The 14,037-nt window shown below is 41.2% G+C and overlaps 1 long non-coding RNA gene across 5 annotated transcripts in view; it reads right to left on the bottom strand.

Moving 5' to 3' along the window:
* Nucleotides 1–13,503, bottom strand: part of LOC102556488 (uncharacterized) — a 29,862-nt gene extending 16,359 nt beyond the window's left edge. For 2 of the 5 annotated variants that reach the window (XR_015645962.1, XR_015645960.1), the window contains exons 1-3: nt 13,330–13,475; nt 12,857–13,064; nt 11,974–12,108 (exon numbers count right to left, since the gene is read on the bottom strand). This is a non-coding gene — a long non-coding RNA (uncharacterized LOC102556488). Of the gene's footprint in view, nt 1–11,973; nt 12,109–12,856; nt 13,065–13,329 lie in introns of all 5 variants that reach the window. The other 3 variants (XR_015645961.1, XR_015645964.1, XR_015645963.1) reach the window with 3 other exon arrangements.
* Between the last annotated feature and the right edge of the window lie 534 nt (nt 13,504–14,037).

The following is a 14,037-nucleotide window of genomic DNA, read 5'->3' as shown; positions in this document are numbered from 1 at the left end:
GACATGGAGACATTTCTATTTACAGTGTTAACATGGTCTTCCCGTACCTGTCTATTTCCCAGAGTTCCTCACTGCCTTCTTTCTGGATGCCCCACCTTCTAATCCTGCCTCAGCTCATTGGCCATTAGACTTTTACTGCCTGGTGATGCTTCCAGACAGCGTACAAGAGATTATCTCCACAGACAAGCAATTCCTAAGAAGGCATTCCACACTTGGAGGTGGTTTATTTGTTTGAGGACTCGCTTCATAGGAAGGGACTTATGCCTGGTATATAAAACTGTTTGAAAAGCAAACAAAGAAAAATGTTAGGATGTTTATAGACTTTCTGGAGAAACTGAATATACTCATTTAACTAAATTGGTTTAACACCAAACTGCTCTGTGACGTGGATATGTCAGTCCCCATGTAGCCAACCTTTTTATAAGTGTCTGTAAGAACATGGTAGGTGGATAGATAACAGATACATACATGCATACATACACACATACATATGTATCCCTGTAACTATGTGTGTATATACTTGGTTCTAGAAGGAGACATAGGGAGCAAGGAAACATTATTGACAATTTTATTCTCTGAGGCATTGGTGATTTGCAGTAAAAAGATTTACTTCCACAGTATCCTCTGCTTTGCTTTTTCATTTCTAGTCCTTATATGCATTAATTTTTAAATTAAAAATACTTCTTAAAAATCACTGCCTTAGTACAGAATAAGAAAAATCCCTGCCCACTTTCTATGTTAGCCATACTCACTTTTCATTCACTAATCAGAGCAACTGAAGGCCAATAGAGCCCAATATGCATCAACCATCCAAAAGAGAAACCAAGATGGGCAGAGACAACGGTGGACCAAAAGGGAGAAGAGATGTGTGCGATGAATAAAACCAAGGCCATGGGAAGCAAAATGCTCTTTGAAATTGAAACTAGGATTGACAAGATAAAAAGATAATACATCATAGAATCAAAATTAAAAAGAAAATATGAAGAGAACAAAACCTCAAGATCTCACATTCATCCCATAAAGTTTCCACAAAGAACAATAAGAAACACAGACAGCACATCATCTGACGATGGGAGAAACGCATCCGGAATATTCAAAGATGAGTCTTTGTGTCAGGACCCTCAGCAAGAACCAAGCAGAAAACTCTTAGACAGATTCAGGCAAAGTTTAAGAACTTTAAGGAGAAAGGGAAGGTTCAAAAGACTTTTCCTCTGAACAAAGCAAACCAACAAAATTACATACTGCTCTTATGTGGAGTAAGGGCCAGGCTCACACGGGGGTCCAGCTGTCTCACCAATGAGAGCAAAACAGTGATTTGGAGGAAGTAATTTGAAATTTGAAATTCGGTACCAAAGAAGACACAGGTCTCTCCAGATAGAAATAATTCTTTATTGCTTTTTCCTCTAGCATGTGCCTAATATGGTTTATTTACATTTTTTAAATTTAAGATTAATTAAGATTAATCAGCTAGACAACCTAAAGAGGCATAGCATCTCTCTCTGAACTCCCTCTTTCTACTTCTCCCCTTACATCAGTGTTTACGCTACAGCTGACACCTTTCTTACGCAAAACAGAAAACTAAAACTAAAAAAAAAACTACGTAGAAAAGCATGTAATCTAATTAAAAATTGAAATGCCTCTGAAAAACGATAGACATAGAAAACTTTAAATCAACATGAGTTTTCCACTCAGAATGTTCTCTTCAAACAATGTGAGTTCTGTGACACTGAAGATTGTATCTTCTCTACAGATTAATCATTTCATTAGGTCTTCAGAGAGCAAGCCTTGTATAGCCATAATATGACCAAAGCTCACTGTTGATGTCAATGTTCAGAGTTGGCCTATAGAGGACCGATCAGTCACCAGACAGGACATAAACATGCTATATGTAGCCATTATTCTCCATTGTATGGATTTGGAGTCATCTAAGAGATGTAATTCTGGACTGGTTGGTCTTGGTATTTCAGATAGGTTTAGCTGAAAAGGGAAGAGACTCTGTTGAATGCTGGCTGTTCCATCCCATGGTCCGGCGTTCGAGGCTGATAAGAAGATAGAACGAGCAGAAGATCCCATGGGCAGCTGCGCTCAGCGCTCTGTTTCCTACCTGCAGATGCAATGTGACTGAGAAGCCTCTCTCCATCCAGGATGGACTTCATTGATTCTTAAACTATAAACCAACATAAACCCTTCTCCCCTTAAGTCACTTCCCTCAAGCGTTTTGTCACGGGAACAAGAAAAGCAGCTAATGCACACTATCCTGACATGACAGCAATAGTTTAGCTGGTGATAGGTGAGGGGAGCTGACAGGGAGCTGGGAGGAAGACGGAAGGCTAATTTCCTCACACCATAATGGGGAACTAAGATCCCGTCTAATGTTTGAGACAGCGAGAAATAGGATTTGCATATATAATTGCATGTATAATTCAGTTATAAAGAGCAGTCGGCAGGCGAATTAAAGTATAAAAACCCAAATGAGTATTGACAGGGGTGGACAGAAAGATGTATGTTACATTCACCAGTCTCGTGGCAGCCGGCGGGCACTGTGTGCAAAGGTGATAAATTTGAATGATGAGAGATAGGTTACATAAAAATTAATTTTTAGGTTTTTTGTTTTGTTTTTGATAGGGGTTTGATTTGGTTTTGTTTTGTCTCATTTGAGACAGAATCTCACTGTGTAGCATTGGCTGGCCTGAAACTTGCCATGTAGACCAGGCTTGCCTCAAATATGTAGATATCCTTTTGTGTCTGCCTCTGCTTCCTGTGTGTTGGGATTCAAGGCATGCACCACGATGCCCACCAAAATTAAATTTTAAACATTTTTAGGTAAGTTATTCTGAAAAGTGATATCAATAGATTGGAGAACAAAACACCACTTTTGTGTTACTTAAATCTTATACTGTTTGAGTTTTTATTAAATGCTCTCCTTTTTTAGAATTAAAAAATGAATTTTCCTTGTATACTTAGGATGCCTCAACCCCCAGTTTAGATGTTTAGGCAGGTAATTTTATTAATGCATGGCAGTGTTCATGACAAACAATAGCACATATTTCACTAAGGATTCGTGTACGCAAAGGACTAATTGAGTTACTGAATTATCACAACTATGATGGCCTAAGAACTCTTATCTTGTGCATTTTATGTAGGAAGAAACAAAGACTTGGAGATTCAGGATTTCCTGAGATCTTACAGCTAGTGAGAAATGAGGGGTTCTAGGGCTCAGACACAAGTGTGTCTGATTTCAAAGTCCAAGCTTACAACCACTAAACTACTGCCTGTACTTATCCTGCAATTCTGAGTTTCTAACATGAAGTCTATTGTCCTTACAGCTATATGAAATGTGTGTGTGTGTGTGTGTGTGTGTGTGTGAGAGAGAGAGAGAGAGACAGAGACAGAGACAGAGACAGAGAGACAGAGAGACATCATGTGAAATCATGGATGACTGTTCTGAATCAATTCTTATATTTGTACATGTATGTGATATATATGATGTGCATGTGGCAGAGGACAACAAAACAATGGTTTTCAATTCGGAGAGGAAGTCATTTCTACTCTGGAATTCAAAACCCAAGGAACCTACCAAACGCAAGGTTATGAATAGAAGTATTTCAGACATAAAGGGACTGAGCAAAGTTACTCCCTTTGTAGCTTCTTCACAGAAGCCACACGAAGGCAGGAAGGAGGAGGGAGTCTCTGAGTGAGACATGGGATGGAGCAGTCTGCCGCCCCTCAGTTCCTAAGGAGGAAAACATGGAGCTGGCCCTCCGTGCCTCTCATGGTAAGTTATTTAGTGTCTCCTGTGGCAACATGAACAGATTCTGGTACTTTCAACATTCAATAGAGTTTGGAAAAATTCTTCCATATCACATTGATTGGGGCTATGGGTGATGTTGAAGACAGGGGTTCAGTGATTGGTGCTAGAGACAAGAGTTAGCAGACATGGGCCTCTGCAGTTGAAACACACATCGTAATTAAGGGTAGCTCGGGGTGTGTTTTAAGTTCCAATCTTAACTAGAGCTCACCATACCTACCCATGGTTTGAATTTTTATGATTCTTTTAGGGCTGGGGGAAAAAATTCAACCTTTCCTTCAAAGGCATTACTACCCTAAGCCCATCCTATATAAAGAGTCAGAAACTATCATGAGGTAATAGAGTCCATGGACGACAGACAGGCAATTAGCCAATACAATACAATGTGTCACACATGCCTAGGCAAGGTTGTCCTAAGTAGTACACCATTCTTGTTACTGTGGAAAGTCGAGCTCATGGGCCAAACCATGCAGCAACATTTCAAATAAGAACAAGAAACATGAATCCCACTCTATCCCCTCAGTGTAGATTGATGTTATGATTTATAGTTTCCAGAGTCTTTAAAATTCTCCACTTTCTCACAATTATAGACCCCCCGAGTCTTCTCTGGAAGTCCATATTTCTGTTTACCAACTTCAAACAAGCCTCAGGACAGTACATGTTATTAAGATAAGACCAAACACATTATTTTTTTTCTGACTCCTTTTCATAAACTCCACAGCCAGATACTGTGCGGAAGGCTCTGTGGTTTAAAATAGAAATTTCCTTTCCGAGATAGCTAAAGAAAGATTTGCGAAGAACAAGGTTAACGGCTCTTTTGTGGGTCACAGCACCAAGGAGCTTCAGCCTCCGAGCTCGGCTGACTTTTAATCATTGACTGAATCAGTTCCTGTTTCCTCCCCGCAGTGGCTGGAAGCTGAGTTCACTTGAACACGCTGGTTTATTAACTTATGCACCCATACATGGAAAATTCAGCAGCCAGTTTCCCCAAATATCCATGCTAAAATATTTAAGTTGAACTAGACACAAGAAAAGAAACAATGTTATCTATAGTAGCAGAAGCATTGTGATCAACCCAAGTCCTTCCTTTTACCCACTCCTTGACATAAGCCCTATGCTGTTCAGATGAGGTCCCTTCCCCTTCTCTCTGTGCTCAGATGATGCAAGAGAAGGAGGATCCACTTTCTGACCTTGACTTTCTTACTCCTAATGCCAAGTTTGGTGTTTTTGGACATGAGTATGTGATGTAACTCCAGTTACTACAATGTATAGAAAATATGAGAAATGCTTTCTTATTAACAGAGAGAAAGAGACAGACAGGCAGGCAGACAGACAGAAAATGTCTAGGAATAGGCCTCTCTACCGGCTGACTGCTATAGAGCTGGTAATGTGGCCACCATCTTTAAACCATCAGAAAAACTAAGCCACCGATTCCAGAATGACAAAACAGAGAAGAAAGCAAAACCACAGGTGTCTAGTACATTGAGAAACTGAATCAACCAATCAGGAGCTCCCCCATATTGGGGCCTTACGTTCTGTGAGCTACTAAATTCATTTCATTGTTTATACCACTTTACATCCAGGTTTTGTCACTCGGCTAAACACTTCCAATCTGGTACAGAGGAATCGGTTCTCTGTAACTTCTTTCTCCTCCCATCCAGCCAACAGTCACACATCTGTGACATGGCTTAATTGGCTTTTGCATATGTTATAAATCAGACTCTAGCTTTCATCAGAATCTTTAAATTAGTCCTCATACTTACTTACCTGAAGAGAGTGGTCATATCAATGGAGTATAGTTCCTATACCCATGACACTACACGTTCTTACAGTCATGAAATGTGCCCACAATGTTTGCTGAGAGCCACACATACCAAGTTTGACCAAAGGAACTATACCCCTTTCTCAAAATTCTAAAAAACAAAGAAAAAAGAACTATATGTAACTTTCTAATTCTTATCTTAATCTCCCCCACACCTTTCCCAAGCCCCTCCTACTGCAAGCCCACTTGCTGTTTACAATTTAGGCCCCCCACTTTGTGTTAACTGAACTTCACCTAAAAGCATGCTATCGAATTCTGAAACCACTCAACTGTTAGTAGAGAAATAAAATGTGAATTCACATTGGATCTATAGAACATCTTCAAAACCACTCCCAAGTGACTCTGTCTGTGGCTTATCAACAGAGTGCCAGGGCATATGAAATGAGCTGCAGTAAGTGAAAGACAACATAACAAAGTCAACAATAATTACAATTTGATCTCAAATGTTTTACTTGAGAAGGCTATGCATATTTCATCCAGGGCATATTAAAATGTAAAGTGAAATGCTTACATATGGAGTATACTACAGCTGCCACAGGGAGGAAAGTGCCACCCAGCATTATTTAAACACCACATGTACATCTCAAAAGTGACAAAATACGAAGCCAGGATGTAAATTATCCCAGAACTTTTACTTCCTAAATGGGAAAATAAAAGCCATAATCTCCCATGCATGCCTGAATAATATAGTTTGTTGTTGTTGTTGTTGTTGTTGTTGTTGTTATTGTTGTTGTTGTTGATGATGATGATGTTGTTGTTGATGATGATGTTGTTGTTTGTTGTTGATGTTGTTTGTTGTTGTTGATGATGTTGCTGTTTGTTGTTGTTGATATTGTTGTTGATGATGTTGATGGCATTGTTGTTTGTTGTTGATGTTGTTTGTTGTTTCTTGTTGATGATATTGTTTGTTGTTGTTGATGATGTTGTTGTTTGCTGTTGATGGCATTGTTGTTTGTTGTTGATGTTGTTGATGATGATGATGTTTGTTGTTGCTGTTGTTTGTTGTTGTTGATGATGTTGCTGTTTGTTGTTGTTAATGATGATGTTGTTGTTGATGACATTGTTATTTGTTGTTTGTTGTTGTTGATCATGTTTGTTGTTGTTGATGATGTTGTTGTTTGTTGTTGTTGATGATGTTGTTGTTTGTTGTTGTTGATGATGTTGCTGTTTGTTGTTGTTAATGATGATGTTGCTGTTTGCTGTTGATGGCATTGTTGTTTGTTGTTGATGTTGTTGATGATGATGATGTTGTTTGTTGTTGCTGTTGTTTGTTGTTGTTGATGATGTTGCTGTTTGATGTTGTTAATGATGATGTTGTTGTTGATGACATTGTTATTTGTTGTTTGTTGTTGATGATGATGTTTGTTGTTGTTGATGATGTTGTTGTTTGTTGTTGTTGATGATGTTGCTGTTTGATGTTGTTAATGATGATGTTGTTGTTGATGACATTGTTATTTGTTGTTTGTTGTTGATGATGATGTTTGTTGTTGTTGATGATGTTGTTGTTTGTTGTTGTTGATGATGTTGCTGTTTGTTGTTGTTAATGATGATGTTGTTGTTGATGACATTGTTATTTGTTGTTTGTTGTTGATGATGTTTGTTGTTGTTGATGATGTTGTTGTTTGTTGTTGATGACATTGTTGTTTGTTGTTGATGTTGTTTGTTGTTGTTTTTTATTATTGTTGATGATGATGTTGCTGTTTGTTGTTGTTGTTGCTGTTTGTTGTTGTTGTTGCTGTTTGTTGTTGTTGTTGCTGTTTGTTGTTGTTGTTTGTTGTTAATGATGATGATGTTGTTTTTTGTTATTGTTGTTGATGATGATGTTGTTTTTTGTTATTGTTGTTGATGATGTTGTTGTTTGTTGTTGATGTTGCTGTTTGTTGTTGATGTTGTTTGTTGTTGTTTGTTGTTAATGATGATGATGTTGTTGTTGGTTGTTGTTGAGGATGATGTTGTTGTTCTTTGTTGTTGTTGTTGATAACGATGCTGCTGTTTGTTGTTGATGTTGTTTGTTTGTTGTTGATGTTGTTGTTTGTTGTTTGTTGTTGATGATGTTGCTGTTTGTTGTTGTTGATGTTGGTGGTGGTGGTTGTTATTTTAATCCAACTTGAAAAAAATAAAGACGGCAGCATTCGTTTCTGGAGTCTACAGCCAACCCTCTCACACAGGGTTTTACTAGTATTTTCTGGCCTTGTGTTCAGGTCTAACAAGTAGTTCTCTAGAACAAAACCTTAAGCTTAACCCAAAGGCATCCTACCTACATTCAGAGTCTCACAAACGTCTAAAAATGAGTACTGGAGATGCAATTAGATCTGTGTTTAGATATGAAGGAGGATGAGGTGTAAATGAGGGCCGTTCTTCCCTGCTAGAGACTAAACATCAGAATCTCAAAGCCCCAGACTACTGGGCAGTCTACTATGAAACTGAATGGACATATTTCTTATAGGGGGAAAAAGAACCTTTTTTTAAAAAAAATATGAAAAGTTGTTATTATGATTTAGCCATGCAAAAGCAAGCATCTGGTTGAGCGGGGTGTAGAAGAATCTACACTGAATTCTTAATTGTTTAATTTTTTTTGAAAGTCTAAAACTATCACAAAATGAAATGCTCTTAAAGGATGTCTAAAATTTTACTACCATTTTGGTCTGATAATTTCCTCTCTGAGTTGGGTCAGGGAAGATGCATTTCCTGTAAGTATCGGCAGCCTCAGTTCTGCTCTTGGTTTCCTATATGCAGGGACATCATCCTCACACAGCCATATGTCACATATTCACAACCTCCATGGAAGGAAGCCCAGGTATTGTGAGCAGCTGAAGTCTCACTTGAACACTTTGCTTTTTGTGTTTGGTTGGTTTATCAGTTCCTGTCAAATTATAACATTTCTATCAAAAATAAGCCACAAAATCAGAAAACCGAAAGAGTCTCAGAACTCCAGACTATATTAGAGATCACTCTATACTGCCAGAAGTGGGAAGGGGAACATCCAAAGCCAAAGAAACAAGCTCATCCCGAGTCTCACAACACAGCATGCCTGCCAGCAACAGTGTGGGAACTCGGGCATAAATCATGAAAAAGACATTCTGATAGTAATCATGACAAAAGAAATATGGATCACAGGGATATTACATAATTACTCTCAATTTGGTATGTGCAATAAAATAGCCCCATCATATTGATCCTCAGAGGAAGCACATGAAGCAAGGCTTTATGTCTGATTACTAATTTTTACAAGGTATGCCCCATGGGTCTATGCGTTAATCTATCCAGAGGCAGAAAAAAACATACATAATAAGGTGCTAATTATTTTTGTTCAGATGAAGACACAAGGGTATCCAAGGTTTCTGTATATTTTAAATACACTGTATTAACTGCAGGTTTTCAAAAGCCACAACAGTGCTCAAAGGGGTGACAAACTTTTATTACATCTTTTAATTGTATAGTGCTGATCTGCACACCGGGCACTGTCTACGGGGACCAGCGTGGCCAAAGAGCTGACGATCTCAGAGGGGAAACCAGAGCAAGGCTAGCTGCTGGGCCTCTTCAGCGAAGGCCACTGCCCCAGAGTTGGTGGCAGGCTGCGGGACATAGCAGGTGGCTAGGAGAAGTGGCTGCAGTAGGCTTGAGCACCCAGCTGGTTGGGCTAGGTCAAGGTCCAGACAGAAGCTTCGGGAGAGAATCCTCTTCCCTGGAGTGTTACAGCTCAGTAATACAGGCACTCTTCAGACAATCTTTGGTGAAATAACTCGTGCACTTGATTCCTGTGGATAGGACCTTACGAACATTTTGGGGTGGTGATGGTAGATGCTATTGCCTTAGTCTAAGATGTTAGGGATGCCTCATCTGCATATAGAAGGAATTGAGGCGCTGTCCCTACCTGTGATTGTGACAGTTTTGTCAATGGGGTGTTGTGGTCAGGTGTTCCAGGACAGGAACCTGGTCAGGAGTAGCTGTAAGTGCCTATATTTCTCAATGATGGGATTGCCAGGGTTCCTGTACCCACCCAAACTTACCAGGTTTTCTGTCTGGTGACACAGTCCACCACCCCACAATATAATTTTCGATGAAATTTCCCTGAATAACTAAAATGAAAGAAATGAGTGTCTGAGACATGAAGTGGAAATGTCTGGTTTCTTTAGAGGCTCGGTTGTGTCATGAGACTTTTTCTGGAAACTGTCTTACGAGGGGACGTTTTTGTTGAAGCAGACACAATACACGGGAGGATGTTTTGTCGAGAACAGACACGTGGTGTTTCTCTGGAGGCAGCCTGGAAAGGGAGCATGTGATGTTTTACTAGACTGGATGCTTGGGAGAACACATGATGTTTGGAAAGAATATAAATATAGCCCCACAGACAATGGACGATGCTGGATGGCATTGGTGCACCTCTCTGTTCTTTGCTACTCACTGTCAGGTTTTGCTGATGTTGGTCTTTGCTGAAGACTCCGGGTGGAATTGATACACCTTAGCAACCTTTGCTGGTCATTGTAATTCCTTCACAGAGATTAATAAAACGCACCATAAAACGTCTGGTGGTGTTCCAGCAGCTTCTTGCTACTTCCGCAGACTCAGGCCTATCGGCAGAGCCTTGCAGTTTCTTCTGGATTGAACTGCCATTGCTGATTTGTGAACGGTGTTCGCGAGTGGATCAAGCTGCTGCTGCTGCTGTTGCTGCTGCTGCTGCTGCTGCTGCTGCTGCTGCTGCTGCTGCTGCTGATTTGTGTGAAGTGAGCTGCTGATATCCTGACAATGCAGATCGGACTTGCTCCAAAGAACTATTTCTAAAGAGGCCCACACCCTCCTTTGCCCTAACCTTCCCTTTCCACTACCTCTGTTAGGTGGTGGGCTAGAAGGGAGGTTAAAGCATTTAAGAACACTTACTTTAAAAAATACGTTTTGAAAAATCTAAGCCTACAGAGACACAGCGTAGATTTATAAAATGTCTACCAGACTTGGTCAACATCTATGGCCACAGACCTTGAAAGATGTCCTACGAAAGACAAAAGGATTTTTTTAAAAGTGTAAGATATCCAGAGTGGAATGTTACTCATTGATGAAAAGAAATGAGCCTTCAAGCCACTGTGGAAGAAACGGAGGCTTAAATGCATGCTGCTGAGCAGAAGGAATGGGGCAGAAAGCTGCAGCCTGCGTGAGTCCAGTGACATGACACCCTGGAAATAAAACCTATGATGACAGCGAGGTTGGTGTCAGCAGGGCTTGTAGTGGGGACCTGAGGAAGAGAGAAACAGGACCAAGAAAACTGTAGGGTGATGTGACTGTCCCAGGGTGTTCCTGCCTTGGTTACTTTATTTACTCATTGCTGTATACAGTACCTTGGCAGCAGTGAGTGGATGGATGAAAGGGTTATTTCAGCTCAGAGTTCACAGAACGCAACCCATTATGGAGGGTAGTCCTGGTAGCAGGAGCCTGAGTCAGCTGGGTACAATGTGTGCACAGCCGGAAGTCGAGAAAAGCCCTCGTTTTTTTTTTAATCTCTCGCTCTCTTCTCTTTACTCCCCTTCTCCTTCAGCCCAGGATGCCTGCTGGGGCTCGGTGCTTCCCACAATCCACGTGGGTCTTCCTACCACAGTTCGCCTGATCTATAGGATCCCCCACAGTCATGCAAAGAGAAGTATTCCTATAGTTATCCCAAAGCCCACTGAGGCAAACCCAAGATTAACCGTGACAGGGCTGGAATGGTGGAATCAGAGCCCTTCAGACTGATGCAGTGAGAACTCTTCATAGACTTCCGTTAATGGTAACGCAACCCAACAATACTGCTTAATTATAGTGAAGATTCTTCAGTCATCCAAGATACCACTGAGGCAGGGAGCTGGAGTGGGGGTGGGGGAAGAAGAACTGACAGTCTACTGTCTGCTTGACTTATTGGAAACCTAAAACTGCCCCCCCAAAAAACACAGTATGACATTTTTTAAATAAAAACTTATTTTGTAATGATTACTCATTTTCTCCAAGGTCCAACAAAAGAGATTCTATTGCAATAAACATCTACTCCTCGCAGTTAAATCTTTATTGGCACTAAACTGGTATTTTATGAATTGCCAGCCACTTTTAGATACCCTAGGATAATAAGCATGTAAATTATGGGTAGGCCCTGGGCAGGGTTTCAGAAAGTGTGGTCTCCGACCCACCTGCACCAGAATTGCTGGGATGCTCATTAAAAAATCAACCCCCCTCCCTAAATCAGAGCCTCCAGGGTGCACAATCTGCCTGTGTAACAGGTTCCCAGGGCTGTGGTATACAGCAGTGTGGGGAAACACTACATAAGCATACTGAAGGCTGCTCTTACATTACTGCTTATAAACGCAGACAATTAAAAACATACCAGCTGCCCAGTGATTAAGAACAGGTTTTGCTTCCTCTCCTCCTCAGAAAATGACAGGCAGTGACTTATTTTGCCGTTTTGGGAATTTTAGCCAGAAGGACTATACTCTCCTGAAGCATCTTGTTACCTAATATTCTGCCAAAAGAAAAAAAAAAAAACAAAGAAAAGAAATGCTGGTATCTCAGGACAGGAGTAACTGTGGTGAATGGCACGTGGGGCCCTTTTGTGTCTTTTTTTTCCTAATTGAACGATTATCTGTCATAGACTCCATGAGAGCTTAAAGAAGAAAGGCTCCTGACGCCTTATGACTAATCACTGTCCCAAATCGAATAACATTTTTCAACAAAATTTTCAGGCGGCATCGTCAATTCCTATTTCCCCTGACAAAGAAGATTATTTCTATGAAATAATTTTGGTCTTGACCTTTTCCAGAAAATAAAATGTTGCTGCTTCTATGTCAAAGAAGGTCACTGTGTCAGAATTCAGGGCAGCCCCACGACAATGCCCTAAAACAATCACTGAGTGGCTGATCCATCCTGTTGTCGTTATCCTTCAGACTCTTTGCCCCGCCCTTTGATGCTCCTGGTGACTTGTCTTTCAGCTGTGCGGTGTCATTATTACCTCGATTTATCTAGTGGTCAAACCTCAAGCAATGCTAACCATTTGGGCCAAGCACAGACATGTGCGTTCAAGGCCGGCTTTATACCTACACCAACCCTACTGCTTACCTCCTACCCTCATCATCACTTCAAGGAAAAGACCTGGCATTAGCCATTGCCACTCTAAGCAGCAGCCTGGATTGGCGCGCGCGCGCGCGCGTGCGTGCGTGCGTGCGTGCATGCGTGCGAGCGTGTGTGTGTGTGTGTGTGTCAGTCACAGTTACCTGTGGAGTGGTTGTCACAATGAACTGTGCTGAGCCGGTCACCAGAGTTTCCCATGTGGTGGTGAGGAGTCCCGTTGAGAACCAGGACTTCTAGTAAGTCCTGAGGTGTAGGTCACAGTCTGAGAACTGCTGGCTGAAGGTCATTTGCCACTTTCTGGATTAGCTCCAGATAATGTTGTAAGTGGCGGTGTAATTTATATAGCTTCTCCTGCAATTTACCAGAGTGAAAACTATAATTAACAGTCCCCTAGTTGGTGTATTAAGATGATACAAATTGACAGCCTCTTTTGACAGTGGCGTAGCAACCATATAATTACTGGGTTTTCCTTCTCTTTCTAGAGAATATCAGGTTAACAAAAATCTCAAGTTATCGTGAGAGCAGCCTGGTGTTTCCTTTGCTAACCAAGTCTGAGCTAGTCATTTCACTTGCCTGTCTCTGGCTTAAGCATTCCTCTTTAACTCTACCTACTAACCTTGCAATCTCAACAGATCTGACCTCGGAACGATTCCGTGGAGACCTGTCTTCTTCTCCTACCAAGAATTTACAGCCCACCGTCCACTGAAACTGCTGTTTTGGTCAGAGGTCCTCCATATTTTGGCTCCAGAGGATCCGTAGTGTTCCAAGCAACTTCTTCCAGTTCTATGTTATTGTCTTACGTAGCGCTTCCTAGTATTCTAGTCTTAAGGTTTGGTATCATGGAACCGGTAATAGTAGTTCCGGTGTATCCCCTTCAAAGCTGCTCATGCGCCTTACCGCCCTCCGCCGATGACGCAGCCTGCAGTTCTCAACTATTGCTTGCTTCTACGCCCCACCCCCAAACACAGTGCAGTGCTCTTTCACGCAACTGTTCCCAGTAGTGCTTCACTACGGGAAATGTGAGAACAACGAAAACGTAGAGCTTGCCTATTTATCAACGGTTGATAGGGCTCTGTGAAAGAGTCCCATTCTCCTGGGTACTTTCATTAACTACTTCCCTGCCTGGCCCTTACCTTACTGTTCTTACGCTCAGCCATTCTAAGTAAACTTAACAAGGGTAAGCAGCCACGCCCAAAACACATCCGGGAGGGAGGCAGCCACGGGATGAAGTTGGTGTACGCTCAGATGCCTGGACCCTGGAAGAAGTTGCCTGGAAAGACTTCAGTACTTTTTCTACCGTGTGAACTGACCAGCCACATAGAGC

Source organism: Rattus norvegicus, chromosome 20, assembly GCF_021556685.1.
Source record: "Rattus norvegicus strain SHRSP/BbbUtx chromosome 20, alternate assembly SHRSP_T2T, whole genome shotgun sequence".
Taxonomy (NCBI): Eukaryota; Metazoa; Chordata; class Mammalia; order Rodentia; family Muridae; genus Rattus; species Rattus norvegicus.
The sequence above is the reverse complement of the archived record's forward strand: the minus strand, read 5'-3'. Positions and strand labels throughout refer to the sequence as shown.